The sequence below is a fragment of the Dermacentor albipictus genome, unplaced genomic scaffold, assembly GCF_038994185.2.
Source record: "Dermacentor albipictus isolate Rhodes 1998 colony unplaced genomic scaffold, USDA_Dalb.pri_finalv2 scaffold_26, whole genome shotgun sequence".
Lineage (NCBI taxonomy): Eukaryota > Metazoa > Arthropoda > Arachnida > Ixodida > Ixodidae > Dermacentor > Dermacentor albipictus.
In genome coordinates, this window is record NW_027225580.1 from 373,126 (window position 1) to 387,814 (window position 14,689).

The window sequence follows — 14,689 nt, forward strand, 5'->3', positions numbered from 1 at the left end:
CAGTACTTTACATTATAAATTCTCCTATGATCCCATGAAAGCATGTGATTACGTGAGCACGTGAGCAAACCGAGCAGACTTGCTCTACGTGTACTCCCGATTCAGTTTGCAATTCCTGCGGATCGCCCCCTCGCAACGCTCGACTGTCCGCAGCATTCGACTCAGCTCAAGAAGCGCCATTCAGACAGACAACACACACCGACGCGAGGTTATTCTTCACGCAAGTACTAATCCTGAAACTTGCAAGGTGACGGCCGTGCCCAGCTAAGCCTACTCGCGATCGCCGAGCCCTGCTGCCTGAGGCTCCGCACCTCGCGCCTCGTGCCTCGAGATCCACGTGCACGCCGGGCCGCCCGACAACGGCTTTTTAAATTTATTTTTCTCTCTTCAAACGCAGCGGCAACCTAGCATTATGGAAGTTGACCGAACGAACTCCATAACAGGAATAACAAATAATGAAGCAGAGATGAACGACATGGAGCCGACGTTCGACAGCAACAGCGGAAAAACACTATGCAAGACCGGACCGTGGATGATGCTACTAGCGCGACAACAGAAGATGAAAGAATACATGGCAACGTCGAAGACGCAGAAGGAGTTCTTATGCGAACACAGCACGGGGCAGAACACGAATGATGGAAAACGGCAAGCCCCTCAAAAGCCATGGGGCCACAACAACGCAAGCAAGCCACGGCCTCGCTTGCCAACGACCCCACCGCTACCAGAAAACCATTACAAGATTGTTGACAGACCTAAAGCTGGTGTGAAAGTGTCAAAGTGGAAAGACGGAGTGATAGCAAGAGGATTAGCGCAAGCATGCGGAGTCACACCCCAGGAGCTCTACGCCAAGGTGATCATACAGACACAGTGGCAACAAAACTTAATTCTGGCAAGTACCGAAGAAGAGGATTGCGCACTTAAACTAGCAGAAATAACAAGCATCGAACTAGGAACCGCAACATACAAAGTCGCACCTTACCTCAAGCCAATTCCGGGCACTGTACGTGGCGTTGTTCACGGAATAGAGGAAGGCACCACCGACGAGCAGCTAGTAGATCTACTAGCAACGACCAACAAGTGCAGAATCCTGTACGCTAGAATGCTGGGAAGATCGACGTCGGCAGTGATCACATTCGAGGGCCCGCACGTTCCGTTCTACGTTAAAGTTGGATGTACGCTCACCCGCTGCAGACCTTACCGAAAGTCAGTGCAGTACTGCAGATCTTGCGGGGAGATAGGACACAGACAAGACGTCTGCCCTAATCCAAACGATGAACTATGTGACAACTGCGGAGAAAACAACGCTGATCCAAATAACCACCAATGCGAACCGAAATGTAAGCTCTGCGGAATACCCCATGAAACGGCGAGTAGAGACTGTCGAAGGAAGCTGAAACCGGCCCCGCTACCGTTGAGAGCCAGGGAGCGGTCAAGATCGAGACAGAGACGCTTCTGGTACCAGGCCAGCGTAGTATCTATCAACGAAAACGAGCACATGATGACCATGTCACCATCGCCACAGTCACCGAATGAGGCCGAGCAGACAAAAAGATCCAGATCCAAGTCGGGATTGCGATCGAGGGAAAGACAACAGAGCGTCCCCGGGACAACGGCAACGGGCGTGGAACACGACAACACCCAGCTCAAGGTAAGCTGGGCCAACGTCGTCAGAGGGCACAATCAAACGTCGAAGGAAAATAATGGCTTTCAAACCACAAGACACTCGAGGTACGAAGACACGATAATGATTCTCCGAAGACAGAACGATGAATTGAAGCGAGAGCTAGAACAGCAAAAGAAGAAGACACAAGAGAAGGAAGCCAGCACAGAAAAACAGCTCGAATACCTGATGCGAGAAATAGAACAACTACGGAGAGAACAGACCCAGCAATCGCAAACAACCCTACCGCGGCCTTCATGCCCACCCCCACCACCATCACCAACACGACCAGAGCCATCAACACTGTCGAACCAAGCGGTGATAACCCAGAACGACCTCAAGACACTTCAAGACCGCATCAACGCCAACGTGACCGTCATGATGGAAACCACACTGTCCACAGTAACGCAGGTTATGCAAAACACGGTAACACAGATGATACAGACTGGCTTCCAATCTCTCAAGAAGGAAATAGAGAACCAGATTCAGGCTCTACAGACCAAAGTGACACAATCCGGAGAAAGTTTCAGTCAACGCATTCACATGCTAGAAGAAAGAGATAATGCTCGCAAGAAACCTAAGTAGCCTGCGAGAGAAGCCAAGATAATGCAGACCCTCAGCGAACAAGATGGCGAGGCAAACTAAAGAGGAAGATGACTACAAGCAACACCCACGGCTCAAAATTTGGCAATGGAACTGTCATTCTATCCGAAGAGAAGCAACCTTGTACAATTCTGCAAGCAGTTTGACCCAGATATTATAGCCTTACAAGAAACCGAAGCAGAAGACTTCAAGGTCAGTGGTTACCTTACTCACGTCACTGATGGTAAAACGAGGACAGCAATCCTGACCAAGAAGGGCATCAACGCTCAACGACACGACATCCAACACCGCATCGAACACACCCTCGTCGAAATCGTACCCGAGAAAAAACAGCAGCAAAGCCTCTTTGTGTTAAACGTGTACAGCCCACCAAAGGACCACCAAAAGGATCTAGACAAGCTTATGAGAGAGGTGAAGAAGCTGTGCAAGGGTAACTGGCTCATAGTCGTTGGAGATTTTAATGCTCCCCATGTGGCCTGGGGTTATGCGGCCTCAAAAAAAAAGAAGACGTGCACAACGTAGCCCAACAACACCTCCTCACGCTACTCAACGACCCGCAGACACCCACGCGCATCGGCAACAGTGTATCTAGAAACACCAGCCCCGACCTCACATTCATACACGGACTCAAACAGTATGAGTGGAGCTGCATGGACGAGAATCTTGGTAGCGACCATTATATAGTGCAAACGATCATTCCGCAACACAAAGCAATGATGAAGATAGGAAAAGCCAAGATCACGGACTGGCAGGCCTTTCGCAAAGATGAGAGCGCCATTAATGCGACGATAGACGACATAAAAATATGGATCAGAGGAGTTGTGGAAAGAGCCGAGAAGCATACGAGGACAATCCAGCTGTCGCAAATCACCCGCGTGGTTGACCCGCACTTACTCCACCTGTGGGAGGCGCGGAGGGGTCTCGCCAAACGCTGGCAGCGTAACAAGTGCAACCGGAAACTCAAAATTCGAATCTCTAAGCTGATCAAGGAAACGCAAGAGTACTCTGAACAACTTGAAAGAACGAACTGGCGCGAAACATGTAACAAGCTTCAAGGTACCTTAAGCAGCAAGCGCACTTGGGCGGTGCTCAAGACTCTCCTATCAAAGAAGGAGAACAAGAACGCCGCAAAACAGAAAGTGCAGTGTCTCATACACAACCACCCGGGGAAAGAAGACATTATCAAAGAAGTGAAGGAGAAGTTCCTCGGTACGGAGCGAAACATAACTGTAGATTCGCACTTCGACGAGTATCGAGGCAACCCAAATATAAAACTGGATCGGCCCTTCACAGAAGCAGAAATCGAGAGGGCCTTGAGCAAGCTCACCCGCAACACGGCGCCGGGGTACGACAGAATAAACAACAAGACACTCCGGAACCTTGGCGGACCCTCTGTAGACGCGCTCTTAAAATACATCAACGAGTGCTGGCAACAAGGTAAAGTACCACCGGAATGGAAACATGCCGAGGTAACCATGATACCTAAAACCAACAAGCCCATCAGCGTGCAGAACCTTCGACCTATATCCCTAACCTCGTGTGCTGGAAAACTCTACGAGCACATGGTACACAACCGCATGATCGACTATCTCGAAGACAACGAACACGTCCCAAGCACTATGTTCGGATTTAGAGCTCACCTGTCCGCGCAAGACGTGCTGCTGCAAATCAAGGAAAAAGTCATCGACAAGCTGGACACGCACAGCAAAAGAGCCATCCTCGCACTTGACGTGAAAGGGGCTTTCGACAACGTGTCACACGAAGTCATACTGCAGCACCTCAATGTATATAACTGCGGTGAAAAAGTATATAATTACATCAAAGATTTTCTGAAAGAACAGACAGCCACAGTGGGGATAGGCAACTTAAGCTCTGAGAAATTCGACATAGCGCGAAAGGGGACGCCACAAGGCTCCGTCATTTCGCTGATGCTATTCAATCTGGCGATGAGCTCACTACCCAAGCAACTGAAGCAAATAGAAGGGATTGGTCACGCAATATATGCTGACGACCTCACCATCTGGACTACGGGAGAGTCAACAGGTAAACAGCAAGACGCTCTGCAAGAAGCGGTTGACACTACGGAAAAGTACCTGGAAGCATGTGGACTGACGTGCGCACCTGAAAAATCGGAGCTCTTGGTGCTAAGAAAGCGCACAAGAGGCCGACAACCGCAGCAGATACCAGACCCGGTAGTAAAGGTGGGAGGCATCATGATTCCGCAGGTTGCGACGCTCCGCACCCTCGGACTCCTGATTCAAAAGGACGGGGCCGGGGGAGCAGAGTTGGAAAAAATTCAGAGAACAGTGCAACAAATAACCCACCTTATCAAAAGAGTGACGAGCAAAAGCCACGGACTCAAGGAAGAAGACTGCACGAAAATGATACAAGCGCTGCTCAGGAGCATCGTCACGTACGGGACCCCATACGTTGACATCAAGAACAGTCAACGAGACAAAGTAAACGCCCTCATCAGAAAATCATACAAAATTGCCTTGGGTCTGTCCCCCTCCACGTCTACAGCGAAATTACTCAAAATGGGAGTCCACAACACGTGGGAAGAGCTCGTGGAGGCGCACAACATCAACTAACTGGAGAGACTAACCCCCGTATTCAGAAATGCAACTTAAGTTGAAGCCCATGCTTGACTTGAACTAAGTGACTCCTATCATGAACGTGCCGAAGGAAACGCCGGGAGCGTCTTTGGTCACGTTAACAACAGGCGTCACCAAAATCAAGTCAAGCATGGGCTTCGACTTAAGTTGCATTTCTGAATACGGGGGTTAAGCTGACAAAGTCGAGGATGAAAGGCACCTACCTCAGCGTATCCCACACGAGATCAGAGACAAGCTACACATAAGTACCATTCCCAGAAACATGCATCCCGAGTACGACAAAGAAAGGAGACAGGCGAGAATACAGGCGCTCAAGCGCATACTCGAACGCACCAACAGCAAAGAAGAAAACGTTAGATATATGGATGCAGCTGCGTACAGTACCAACGACCGATTCACAATCAGCGTGGTCGACGAGAAGGGCGAACAACTTACAGCCACATCCATACGTGCCAAGGACGCGAGCACTGCAGAAGAGGTGGGCATAGCCCTGGCCATTGCAACGTGCAAGAAGGCCATGGTTACCGTAGTGACGGACTCGCAAGAAGCATGCAGAAGGTATATGAACGGAAGGATTGGAAAGGTAGCACTTCAGGTCTTGAACAACACCAAGATAGAAGCAGCACAAATCCTCTGGACGCCGGGACACGAGTCTCACGGGGAACCAGGCGGCGCACGCCGCGGCTCGAGATCATGCACGCCGAGCCATCTCCGAGGCGCAGAGAACACGTACCAACGACTGTGACGAGGATGATGAACGCATATCCAAGAAGTACTCGGATATCTTGGCGCACTACAGGAAGCAGAGGTGCTGCTACCCGCCCGCGCATAAGACGATGAGTAGGGACCAAGCGGTAACCTGGAGAAGACTACAGGCTGGAACCTACCCACACAGAACACTGCTGCACGCCATGTACCCAGGCATCTACGGGCGAGATTGCAAGTTCTGCCCGCCGGACAAGCGCAACACCTTGCGCCATATGGTGCTTGGATGCAGGAATAATCGAGAAGCACCACCATCATCGCCACAAGGCGATAACATGCAGAAAGAGGCGGATTTAGAAGAAGAATTAGAAGACCAGTGGGAGGCTCTGCTGGTGACGCAAGACCCTGACAGCCAGCTGCGGTTGGTGAACAGGGCTCGGGCGGCGGCAGCGAGCCATGGCTACCTGGACTGAGGAGGCCACTCACCTTTGGGCTCAAGAAGCCTGGTCTCACAATAAAGTTTATTTCTCTCTCTGTGATCCCATGGCCTGTTTATGACTATGTTCTCATACTTTTATAACCTTGTATACTCCTATGGTCCCATGGCTTGTTTATGCCTGTGTTCTCGTACTTTTGTAACCTTGTAGACTTTGGCAGTGTTTTGCTATTTGATTACCTTTTTTCTTTCCTTAGCTACAATTCTGGGATAGCTGGCCCTTTCTGTGGTGAAACTCCCCATGTTCCATATGAAGAGGCAATGCACTACATTAACAGTAAAAAAATACAGTATGACCATTCTCTGAATACCCTAAAAAAAGAATGATGCATAAGAAACCATGCCATATGTGGAAAAAAAATGCATGTAGCACTATTGATGTACTCTGATGAGTAATAACAGGGTAAATGATTGTCCTCACCTCGTGCAGTTCCTGGAACGCACTGTCGCTTGCGTTGAGGTTGCTGCTCAGGTGTTCCGATATTGCCGTCATCCGAGGCATCCTCCATTGGCCTGGCATCCGGAGGTGCAGGGGAATTCGGCATAGGGCATTCGTATACTGGGGATTGTGACTCGGCAGTATACATGCTGCAGAGCAGCTCTGCAGCTGGCGACTCGATTTCTACAGAAGCAAAAGAGTAAAAACAAATCACTGGCAATGTAATGGCAGATAATGCATTCTGATCTGCTCAAAAAAAAGAAAAAGCTGTGCAATACCACACTTTTTTCGCAGTAGTAAAATGTGGTGTAGAAATTATTATTACTATCTTGCGGTACTGTGTATTTTGTCCTCCTTTTGATGTTATGGAAGCAGTTGATGCAATATGCTTGAAACTAGAGCGATCACCTATTCTTTCACACGAACACCACCATGCACACAAAACGGCAGCATCTCAAAAAAAGTTGTACTGACTGTTCAATGTGAGCAGCTTCTATACAGAAGTTCCAGAAGCAGATGGCACATGAGAAATATTTTATCCAGGCTTTCCGTTCTTTCAATGTGCTTTACTGTGTGGTTGCCAAGATAGTCAGTGAAATTAATGTATCATAAAACCTGCTTGGCGATTACACTTACGAGCCTGTAACATGTCTATAAGTCATACATAACGTCCAAGATTGTGCCTGCTTTATTATGTACTGCAATATGCTACCCACTACATATGCATTTATGAACGTGTCAAAATTGCGGCTTTCCGCATGCGTCAAGCAAATGCGACACGAAGCAGTGGCCTCTCGTACTGCACTCTTTTTAACAAATGCCTCACGATCCATATAAGCAATGCAGCTACGTTGTCCTACCTTCGCGAATAATGTACGTTGGAAGACCATGTATGTACTAATCGGCAAATGAACCTGTTTACGCCGACAATTACCGTTCAACTCTCTGTCCACGACATGGCTGGACTGCGATGCGAGGGTCTCGGCAGCGGCGTCTCTCATACGCTGCGCACTGGTAGTTGCCTTGGCAGCAGCTGACGGTCCCTGCTGCCGTCGCACCTCCGCGACCCCTTTTCGTCTCCTCGGTTTTATTTTCATAATATAATTAAATTCCCGCGCCAAGTCAGACACTTCTTGCAGCAGCCGCTGCAGCTCATCGTACTGTTCCTCGGTGCCGGACCTAAAAACAAATAGTAGGGCAAGCGTGGACGGTTTTTTTCTGCTAGAATCAACAGCAGAATCAACAGCAATCTACGCACAAATAAGAAAAGTCACTTACTTCCGCAGGTTCTCTCGGTCGTCCTGTCTGAAGTATCCGACCAGCAGCTCTACGCGATCTTTGATCGCACGAAGCGAGACGTCCCTGCGCAGGGCTGCGATCACGTTCACGAGAAGTGTTTCCCACATGGCGGGGTTCTGAAATGGATTTATCGCCGCAACCTCCCGAAGTAGAATAAGATCCTCGTGCCTCCTAAAGTGTACTCTAGGTTTGCGTTTTGCACCTCGCGATTCCAACGAGCTCGTTGACGGGCTAGCAGCACTGGGGGCAGCCATTTTGCTTCGCTAGACCCGCTTGACGCGCTCGCCGCGCTCCGCTGAGAAAGCTTTCTAGCGGAGAGGGGGCTCCCGTCCGCTCGCCCGCTCACGGCTGAACGCGTCGCGCATGCGCACTTGCGCTTCCGCTAGCCCGCTGAGCGGAGCGGACCGTCAAAAACGTTCTGCTAAAACTGTCTAATAACTTAGAAAGTTCTGCCGGTTCTATTCTAGCTGTACGGTTAAAGGCTTTCATACATTGTCGTTTCTTGATCAGATCTTTCGTGGCCTGCGATAGCTTACTGGTTTCCTGTCTAACGGCGTTACCACCGACTTCTATTGCACACTCCTTAATGATGCCCATGAGATTGTCGTTCATTGCTTCAACACTAAGGTCATCGTCCTGAGTTAAAACCGAATACCTGTTCTGTAGCTTGATCCGGAATTCCTCTAGTTTCCCTCTCACCGCTAACTCATTGATTGGCTTCTTGTGTACCAGTTTCTTCCGCTCCCTCCTCAAGTCTGGGCTATTTCGAGTTCTTACCAACCTATGGTCACTGCAGCGTACCTTGCCGAGGACGTCTACATCTTGTATAATGCCAGGGTTCGCGCAGAATATGAAGTCGATTTCATTTCTAGTCTCACCATTCGGGCTCCTCCACGTCCACTTCCGACTAACCCGCTTGCGGAAAAAGGTATTCATTATCCGCATATTATTCTGTTGTGCAAATTCTACTAATAACTCTCCTCTGCTATTCCTAGAGCTTATACCATATTCCCCCCACTCACTTGTCTCCAGCCTGCTTCTTGCCTACCCTGGCATTGAAGTCGCCCATAAGTATGGTGTATTTTGTTTTGACTTTACCCATCGCTGATTCCACGTCTTCATAAAAGCTTTCGACTTCCTGGTCATCATGACTGCATGTAGGGGCATAGACTTGCACCACCTTCAATTTGTACCTCTTATTAAGTTTCACAACATTACCTGCCACCCTCTCGTTATTGCTACAGAATTCCTGTATGTTACCAGCTATTTCCTTATTAATCAGGAATCCGACTCCTAGTTCTCGTCTCTCCGCTAAGCCCGATAGCTCAGTACGTACCCGCTTTTTAGCACTGTATATGCTTCTTTTGTCCTCCTAACCTCACTGAGCCCTATTATATCCAATTTACTACCCTCTAATTCCTCCAATAACACTGCTAGACTCGCCTCACTAGATAACGTTCTAACGCTAAACGTTGCCAGTTTCAGATTCCAATGGCGGCCTGTCTGGAGCCAGGTATTCTTAGCACCCTCTGCAGCATCTCAGATCTGACCGCCGCCATGGTCAGCTGCTTCGCGGCTGCTGGGGACTGAGGACCGGGGTTTGATTGTTGTATTCATATAGGTGGTTGTGGCCAAGTACTGCACCAGGGAGGCCAATCCTGCTCTGGTGAGCGAGTGCGTTACCGGTTCTGGTGACCGGGATCAGGCCGCACACCAGGCCTGTTTGTGCAATTTTCCGGTGGAGAATTGCGCGGCACCAGGATTTGAACCACGGTCCTCTTGTGCGGGAGACGGATACTCTACCGTCTCCGCAGGAGTTCAATTAAAAAATTTAATTATGGGGTTTTACGTGACAAAACCACTTTCTGATTATGAGGCACGCCGTAGTGGAGGACTCCAGAAATTTCGACCACCTGGGGTTTTTTAACGTGCACCTAATTCTAAGTACACGGGTGTTTTCGCATTTCGCCCCCATCGAAATGCGGTCGCCGTGGCCGGAATTGGATCCCGTGACCTCTTGCTCAGCAGTCTAACACCATAGCCACTGAGCAACCATGGCAGGTCCCGCAGGAGTTATGCGCCTTATTTAACCTACAGTGGTGCCCTATTTGATCAGTCAAGGTGGACCAATCTGAGCTCGGTTATTTCGCACGGATGGAACTCGGCTAGAGAACCTGTTATTTCTGACCTGCACATGTGGCCATACATAATTGAGGATATATATAATTTTTTTAGGAGGGTTCCCCTACAGTGATAAAATAAAGGAAAAGACATTACCAAGAAAGCAAAAAAAGAAAAAAAGGGGAGAAAAAAGAAGGAACATAACAGGTGATTTGAACTCGTTACCCCTGGATGTTGCCCGGAAAGATAGCTCAGTCGCTGGGTTCGTTAAGCCCCAGGTTACTGTCAAGCGCCCTAGCTCCGGCTCCGAGCCTCATACTTACGTGGAAAGGGACTGATGTTGTCCGCGATAGTCGATAGTGGTTGGAAGGCATACTTTCTTGGAAAAATGGCCGCCCGAGGAGAAGAGCGAACTCGAGTGGCTTTAGAGGCTAGGAAAACTGCCTTAAAATATTTAGACTTGAGGGGAAAGCTTCGTTAACAAACTATAACACGGCAATCAGCACTCGAATACGACGGGAGAAATATTTGAGACGTGGAAAATTCTTTTGAAATATATATGGTTGGCGAGACAAATGCTTGCAAGTATTCAACCTCTTAAAAGATACGGGGCGAAATATGCGCTCATCGAGAGGGCATCGTCCGCACGAGACCACCACCAGGCACCTTACTGAGACGTGGAGGGCTCTGCGGCCGGAACAAAGCCTCCCTTCTCCGCCGGCCAAGAGGGAAAAACGCGCTTTTTGATCGCTCAAGGTTGCGCGGACATAGTATAACTCTAGCGTCTAGGAAAAGCTTAAACAGGTGCAAGGGCGCGGACGCATAGCGTGGGAAGCTAGCCGCCAGAATAACTGTCTCAAGGACTGCTGCTGACGAGGGCGAAATACCTTCGTGTAATTATAATAGCCCTAATAGAACTTCTTCCGAAAGAAAAAAGAAAAAAGAAAAAAAAGAAAGGAAACGGCCCAGAAGGCCATACTACGAGAGCTATCACTGATAATTTTCTATATATATACGTATTCATCTCATCTATGGTATCGCTTGCGCGCGCTGTTGCTTTGTCTCTGCGTGTAGTAGTTAAGAGAGCCATTTTAAGGACGGAGAAGAAGGAAGGAAAGGAAAGCAAAAAATGCAGCGCCGTGGTTTTAAAGTTCACCCGTGGTAGAGAAACGGAAGGCGATATAAGCGTGCGTGGCTATGATACGCACACGACAAACTGCCTTAAAATATTTAGACTTGCGGGAATGCTTCGTTAACAAATGATAGGACAGCAATCTGCACGCGAATATAATTATAACCCTAACAATAATTGTAAATATTCATCTCATTGGGATCTAATGCGCGTGTTGTTGCTTTGTCTCTACGTGTAGTAGTTAAGAGAGCCAGTTTAAGGGCGAAGAAGAAGGAAGGAAAGTCTCTGAAGCAAAATTGCAGCGCCGTGGTTTTAAAGCGCCACCGTGGTAGACAAACGGAAGGCGATATAAGCGTGCGTGGCCATGATACACGCACGAGAAACTGCCTAAAGTATTTAGACTTGAGGGGAAAGCTTCGTTAACAAACTATAACACGGCAATCAGCACTCGAATACGACAAGAGAAATGATTGAGACGTGGAAAATTCCCTTGAAATAAATATGGTTTGCGAGACAAATGCTTGTAAGTATTGAACCTCGTAAAAGATGAGGGGGGAAAAAATGCCTGTGGCTTAGCTAAGGTTAAGCCCAGGATGCGAAGCATACTAGCCTTTATTTTAGTTGTTGAACCACAGTTTAGCCTGGTGAACTGCTGTTGCTTGGCTATATTTGGTTCGGCTAGACGAAGAAACAACTCATGCGTTACTCTGCTTCGCCTTCAAGAGTGGAACGCGACAGCGTTCCCGTCGACCCGCCAAGGGGTGTAAGACAATGGGCTACGGCGCAGCGACTACGCGCCCCGCATTGCACGCGGTGAGCGTCGAGCAACGCAGCGTTCGGCGCGGCAACGAAATGTGCGCCTGAGCAAGAGACGCACGCCTGAGAAACAGCTTGTTTCTAAGGCAACACCGCATTCACTAGAGGCGCTTTTGTACCGCTTTGAAGCGTCGTACTCGTGGCTCAGTGGTAGCGTCTCCGTCTCACACTCCAGAGACCCTGGTTCGATTCCCACCCAGCCCATCTTGCAAGAGTTGAGCCAAAGCCACCCAGAAAATCAGTCTCTGTAGCACGGCGTAACTTTCGCTTCTCATTCCAACAAGCCGCTCCGTCTCGAGGAGGCATCTCACCTCGTGAGTGTCTAGCAGAGGCAAGCGCAGCTGCTTATATACCACCGCGACGCCGCGAGCGACGGCGCGAGTTGGAGCCCCGTTTCTCCTCTGTCGTTACGTCATGGTGTCACGTGGTATTGAAGGCGACACCGCCGCGCCTGAGGAGCTGGGTTGAGCTCTCGTAATATGGTTCGCATAATATGCGCTCACCGAGAGGGCATCGTCCGCACGAGACCGCCACCAGGCACCTTACTGAGACATGGAGGGCTCTGCGGCCGGAACAAAGCCTCGCTTCTCCGCCGGCCAAGAGGGGAAAATGCGCTTTCCGATCGCTCGAGGTTGCGCGGACATAGTGTAACTCTAGCGTCTAGGAAAAGCTTAAACAGGTGCGAGGGCGGCACGCTTAGCGTGGGAAGCTAGCCGCCAGAATAACTATCTCAAGGACTGCTGCTGACGAGGGCGACATACCTTCGTGTAATTATAATAACCCTAATAGACTTCTTTCGAAAGAAAAAAGAAAGGAAATGGCCCAGAAGGCCATACTACGAGAGCTATGACTGATAATTTTCTATATATATATATGCATTCATCTCATCTATGGGTTCGCATGCGCGCGCCGTTGCTTTGCCTCTGCGTGTAGTAGTTAAGAGAGCCAGTTTAAGGGCGGAGAAGAAGGAAGGAAAGGAAAGCAAAATTGCAGCGCCGTGGTTTTAAAGCGCACCCGTGGTAGAGAAACGGAAGGCGATATAAGCGTGCGTGGCTATGATACGCACAAGACAAACTGCCTTAAAATATGTAGACTTGAGGGAAAGCTTCGTTAACAAAGGATAGAGCAGCAATCAGCACTCGAATATAATTATAACCCTAATAATAATTGTAAATATTCATCTCATCTATGGGATCTAATGCGCGCGTTGTTGCTTTGTTTCTGTGTGTAGTAGTTAAGAGGGCTAGTTTAAGGGCGGAGAAGAAGGAAGGAAAGGAAAGTCTCTGAAGCAAAATTGCAGCGCCGTGGTTTTAAAGCGCAACCGTGGTAGAGAAACGGAAGGCGATATAAGCGTGCGTGGCCATGATACGCACACGACAAACTGCCTTAACCAATTTAGACTTGAGGGGAAAGCTTGGTTAACAAACTATAATATGGCAATCAGCACTCGAATACGACGAGAGAAATTATTGAGACGTGGAAAATTCCCTTGAAATAAATATGGTTTGCGAGACAAATGCTTGTAAGTATTAACCTCTTAAAAGATGAGGGGGGAAATATACGCTCACCGAGAGGGCATCGTCCGCACGAGACCACCACCAGGCACCTTACTGAGACGTGGAGGGCTCGATAACAATGCTCGGTAACAGGCAAATGCAAAGCATGTCAACAGAGAGCTAGAAATTGGCCAATTGAATGTGCCATTAGTAAAACTTTTTGGCATTCTTTTACTCTCATTTTCATACTGCTACACCTCATCGCATGATAAGATGCTCCCCTCATCTGCACGGCTTCCTTTTCCCTCATGCAGCAACACACGTCTTTTGAGCCAGAGACAAGTGGAACCTGACAGTGCCCACACTCTTAAGCAAAATTGCACCCTTTGGGTCGTATCCTGCCACACAACAATAATCGTCATCTGCGTTGTCCACATTTCCTTTCTTTAACACAGACAGCCCAGTACTCTCAAGTCACGAATGGCATGCGCATTGAATGGTATGCACAGAGCATTCTTGACAGGAAAGTAGCGAGCACAGCGTTTTCAAGAAAGGAAACACAAGCAGGACAGATGACGATTATTTTTGTGTGGCAAATATACACCCGAAAGGGTGCACATTTGTTTAGGAATGCAGGGCAGAGGGAAAACCCACAGCTCGTTTCTTACCGTTGAACCCCAAAGGGCACACTGGTGGCAGAAGCAGCGGCGGTGGTTCCACCAGTAGACTCCTGATCACGCGGCTCGGGGGAACCGTGCTTTGCAGCCTCTCCAGTGGCTGCAGTGGCTGCAGCCGAACGCCGATGGAGGGTGTCCAGCTGCTGGGTGGCCTCCTCCACTCCGCGACTGTTTACGAGCTCGGGTGTGTGCAAGGAGGCACGGCAGTGCGGGCACTCAGACCGCTGTCTCGTCAGCCAGCGCTGCAGCCGTCGAGTGTCTCGTTTTACCTTTTTGAATGACTTAAGTTCTAGAACCAGAATTTGAACAGAATATTTCTATTAAACCTGGAAGTAATATATTTGAAATGTCAAGTATTTTCACACTTATACTCATGGGGTTTTTCATCCCATGGCTCCATGTAGGCTGTGAGAAAAATAGCTGCAGCGACTTGGGAAGACTGTCTTGTATGTTGAAGTCGCCTTCTGCACTAAGTGTTGAAGCAGCAAAATTAATCAGAATCACACCGCCTCCTCTCAAACACTGAGCAGTGCAGACAGCAAAGCAGAGAAAGCAAATGCACAGAAAGTAACACTGACAGTGGTGCCATGTGAGCTCCTGTCTAGCATGCTGGCTCAGCCACAGCTACGC

General features: G+C 49.0%; 1 protein-coding gene across 4 annotated transcripts in view; it reads right to left on the reverse strand.

Annotated features, from left to right (window-relative positions):
• Positions 1–14,689, reverse strand: part of LOC139052528 (uncharacterized) — a 330,782-nt gene that overhangs the window by 305,798 nt on the left and 10,295 nt on the right. For all 4 annotated transcript variants that reach the window (XM_070529643.1, XM_070529644.1, XM_070529641.1 and 1 more), the window contains exon 2: positions 14,051–14,301. The gene's annotated coding sequence lies outside the window, so the exon portion shown is untranslated. The remainder of the gene's footprint in view (positions 1–14,050; positions 14,302–14,689) is intronic.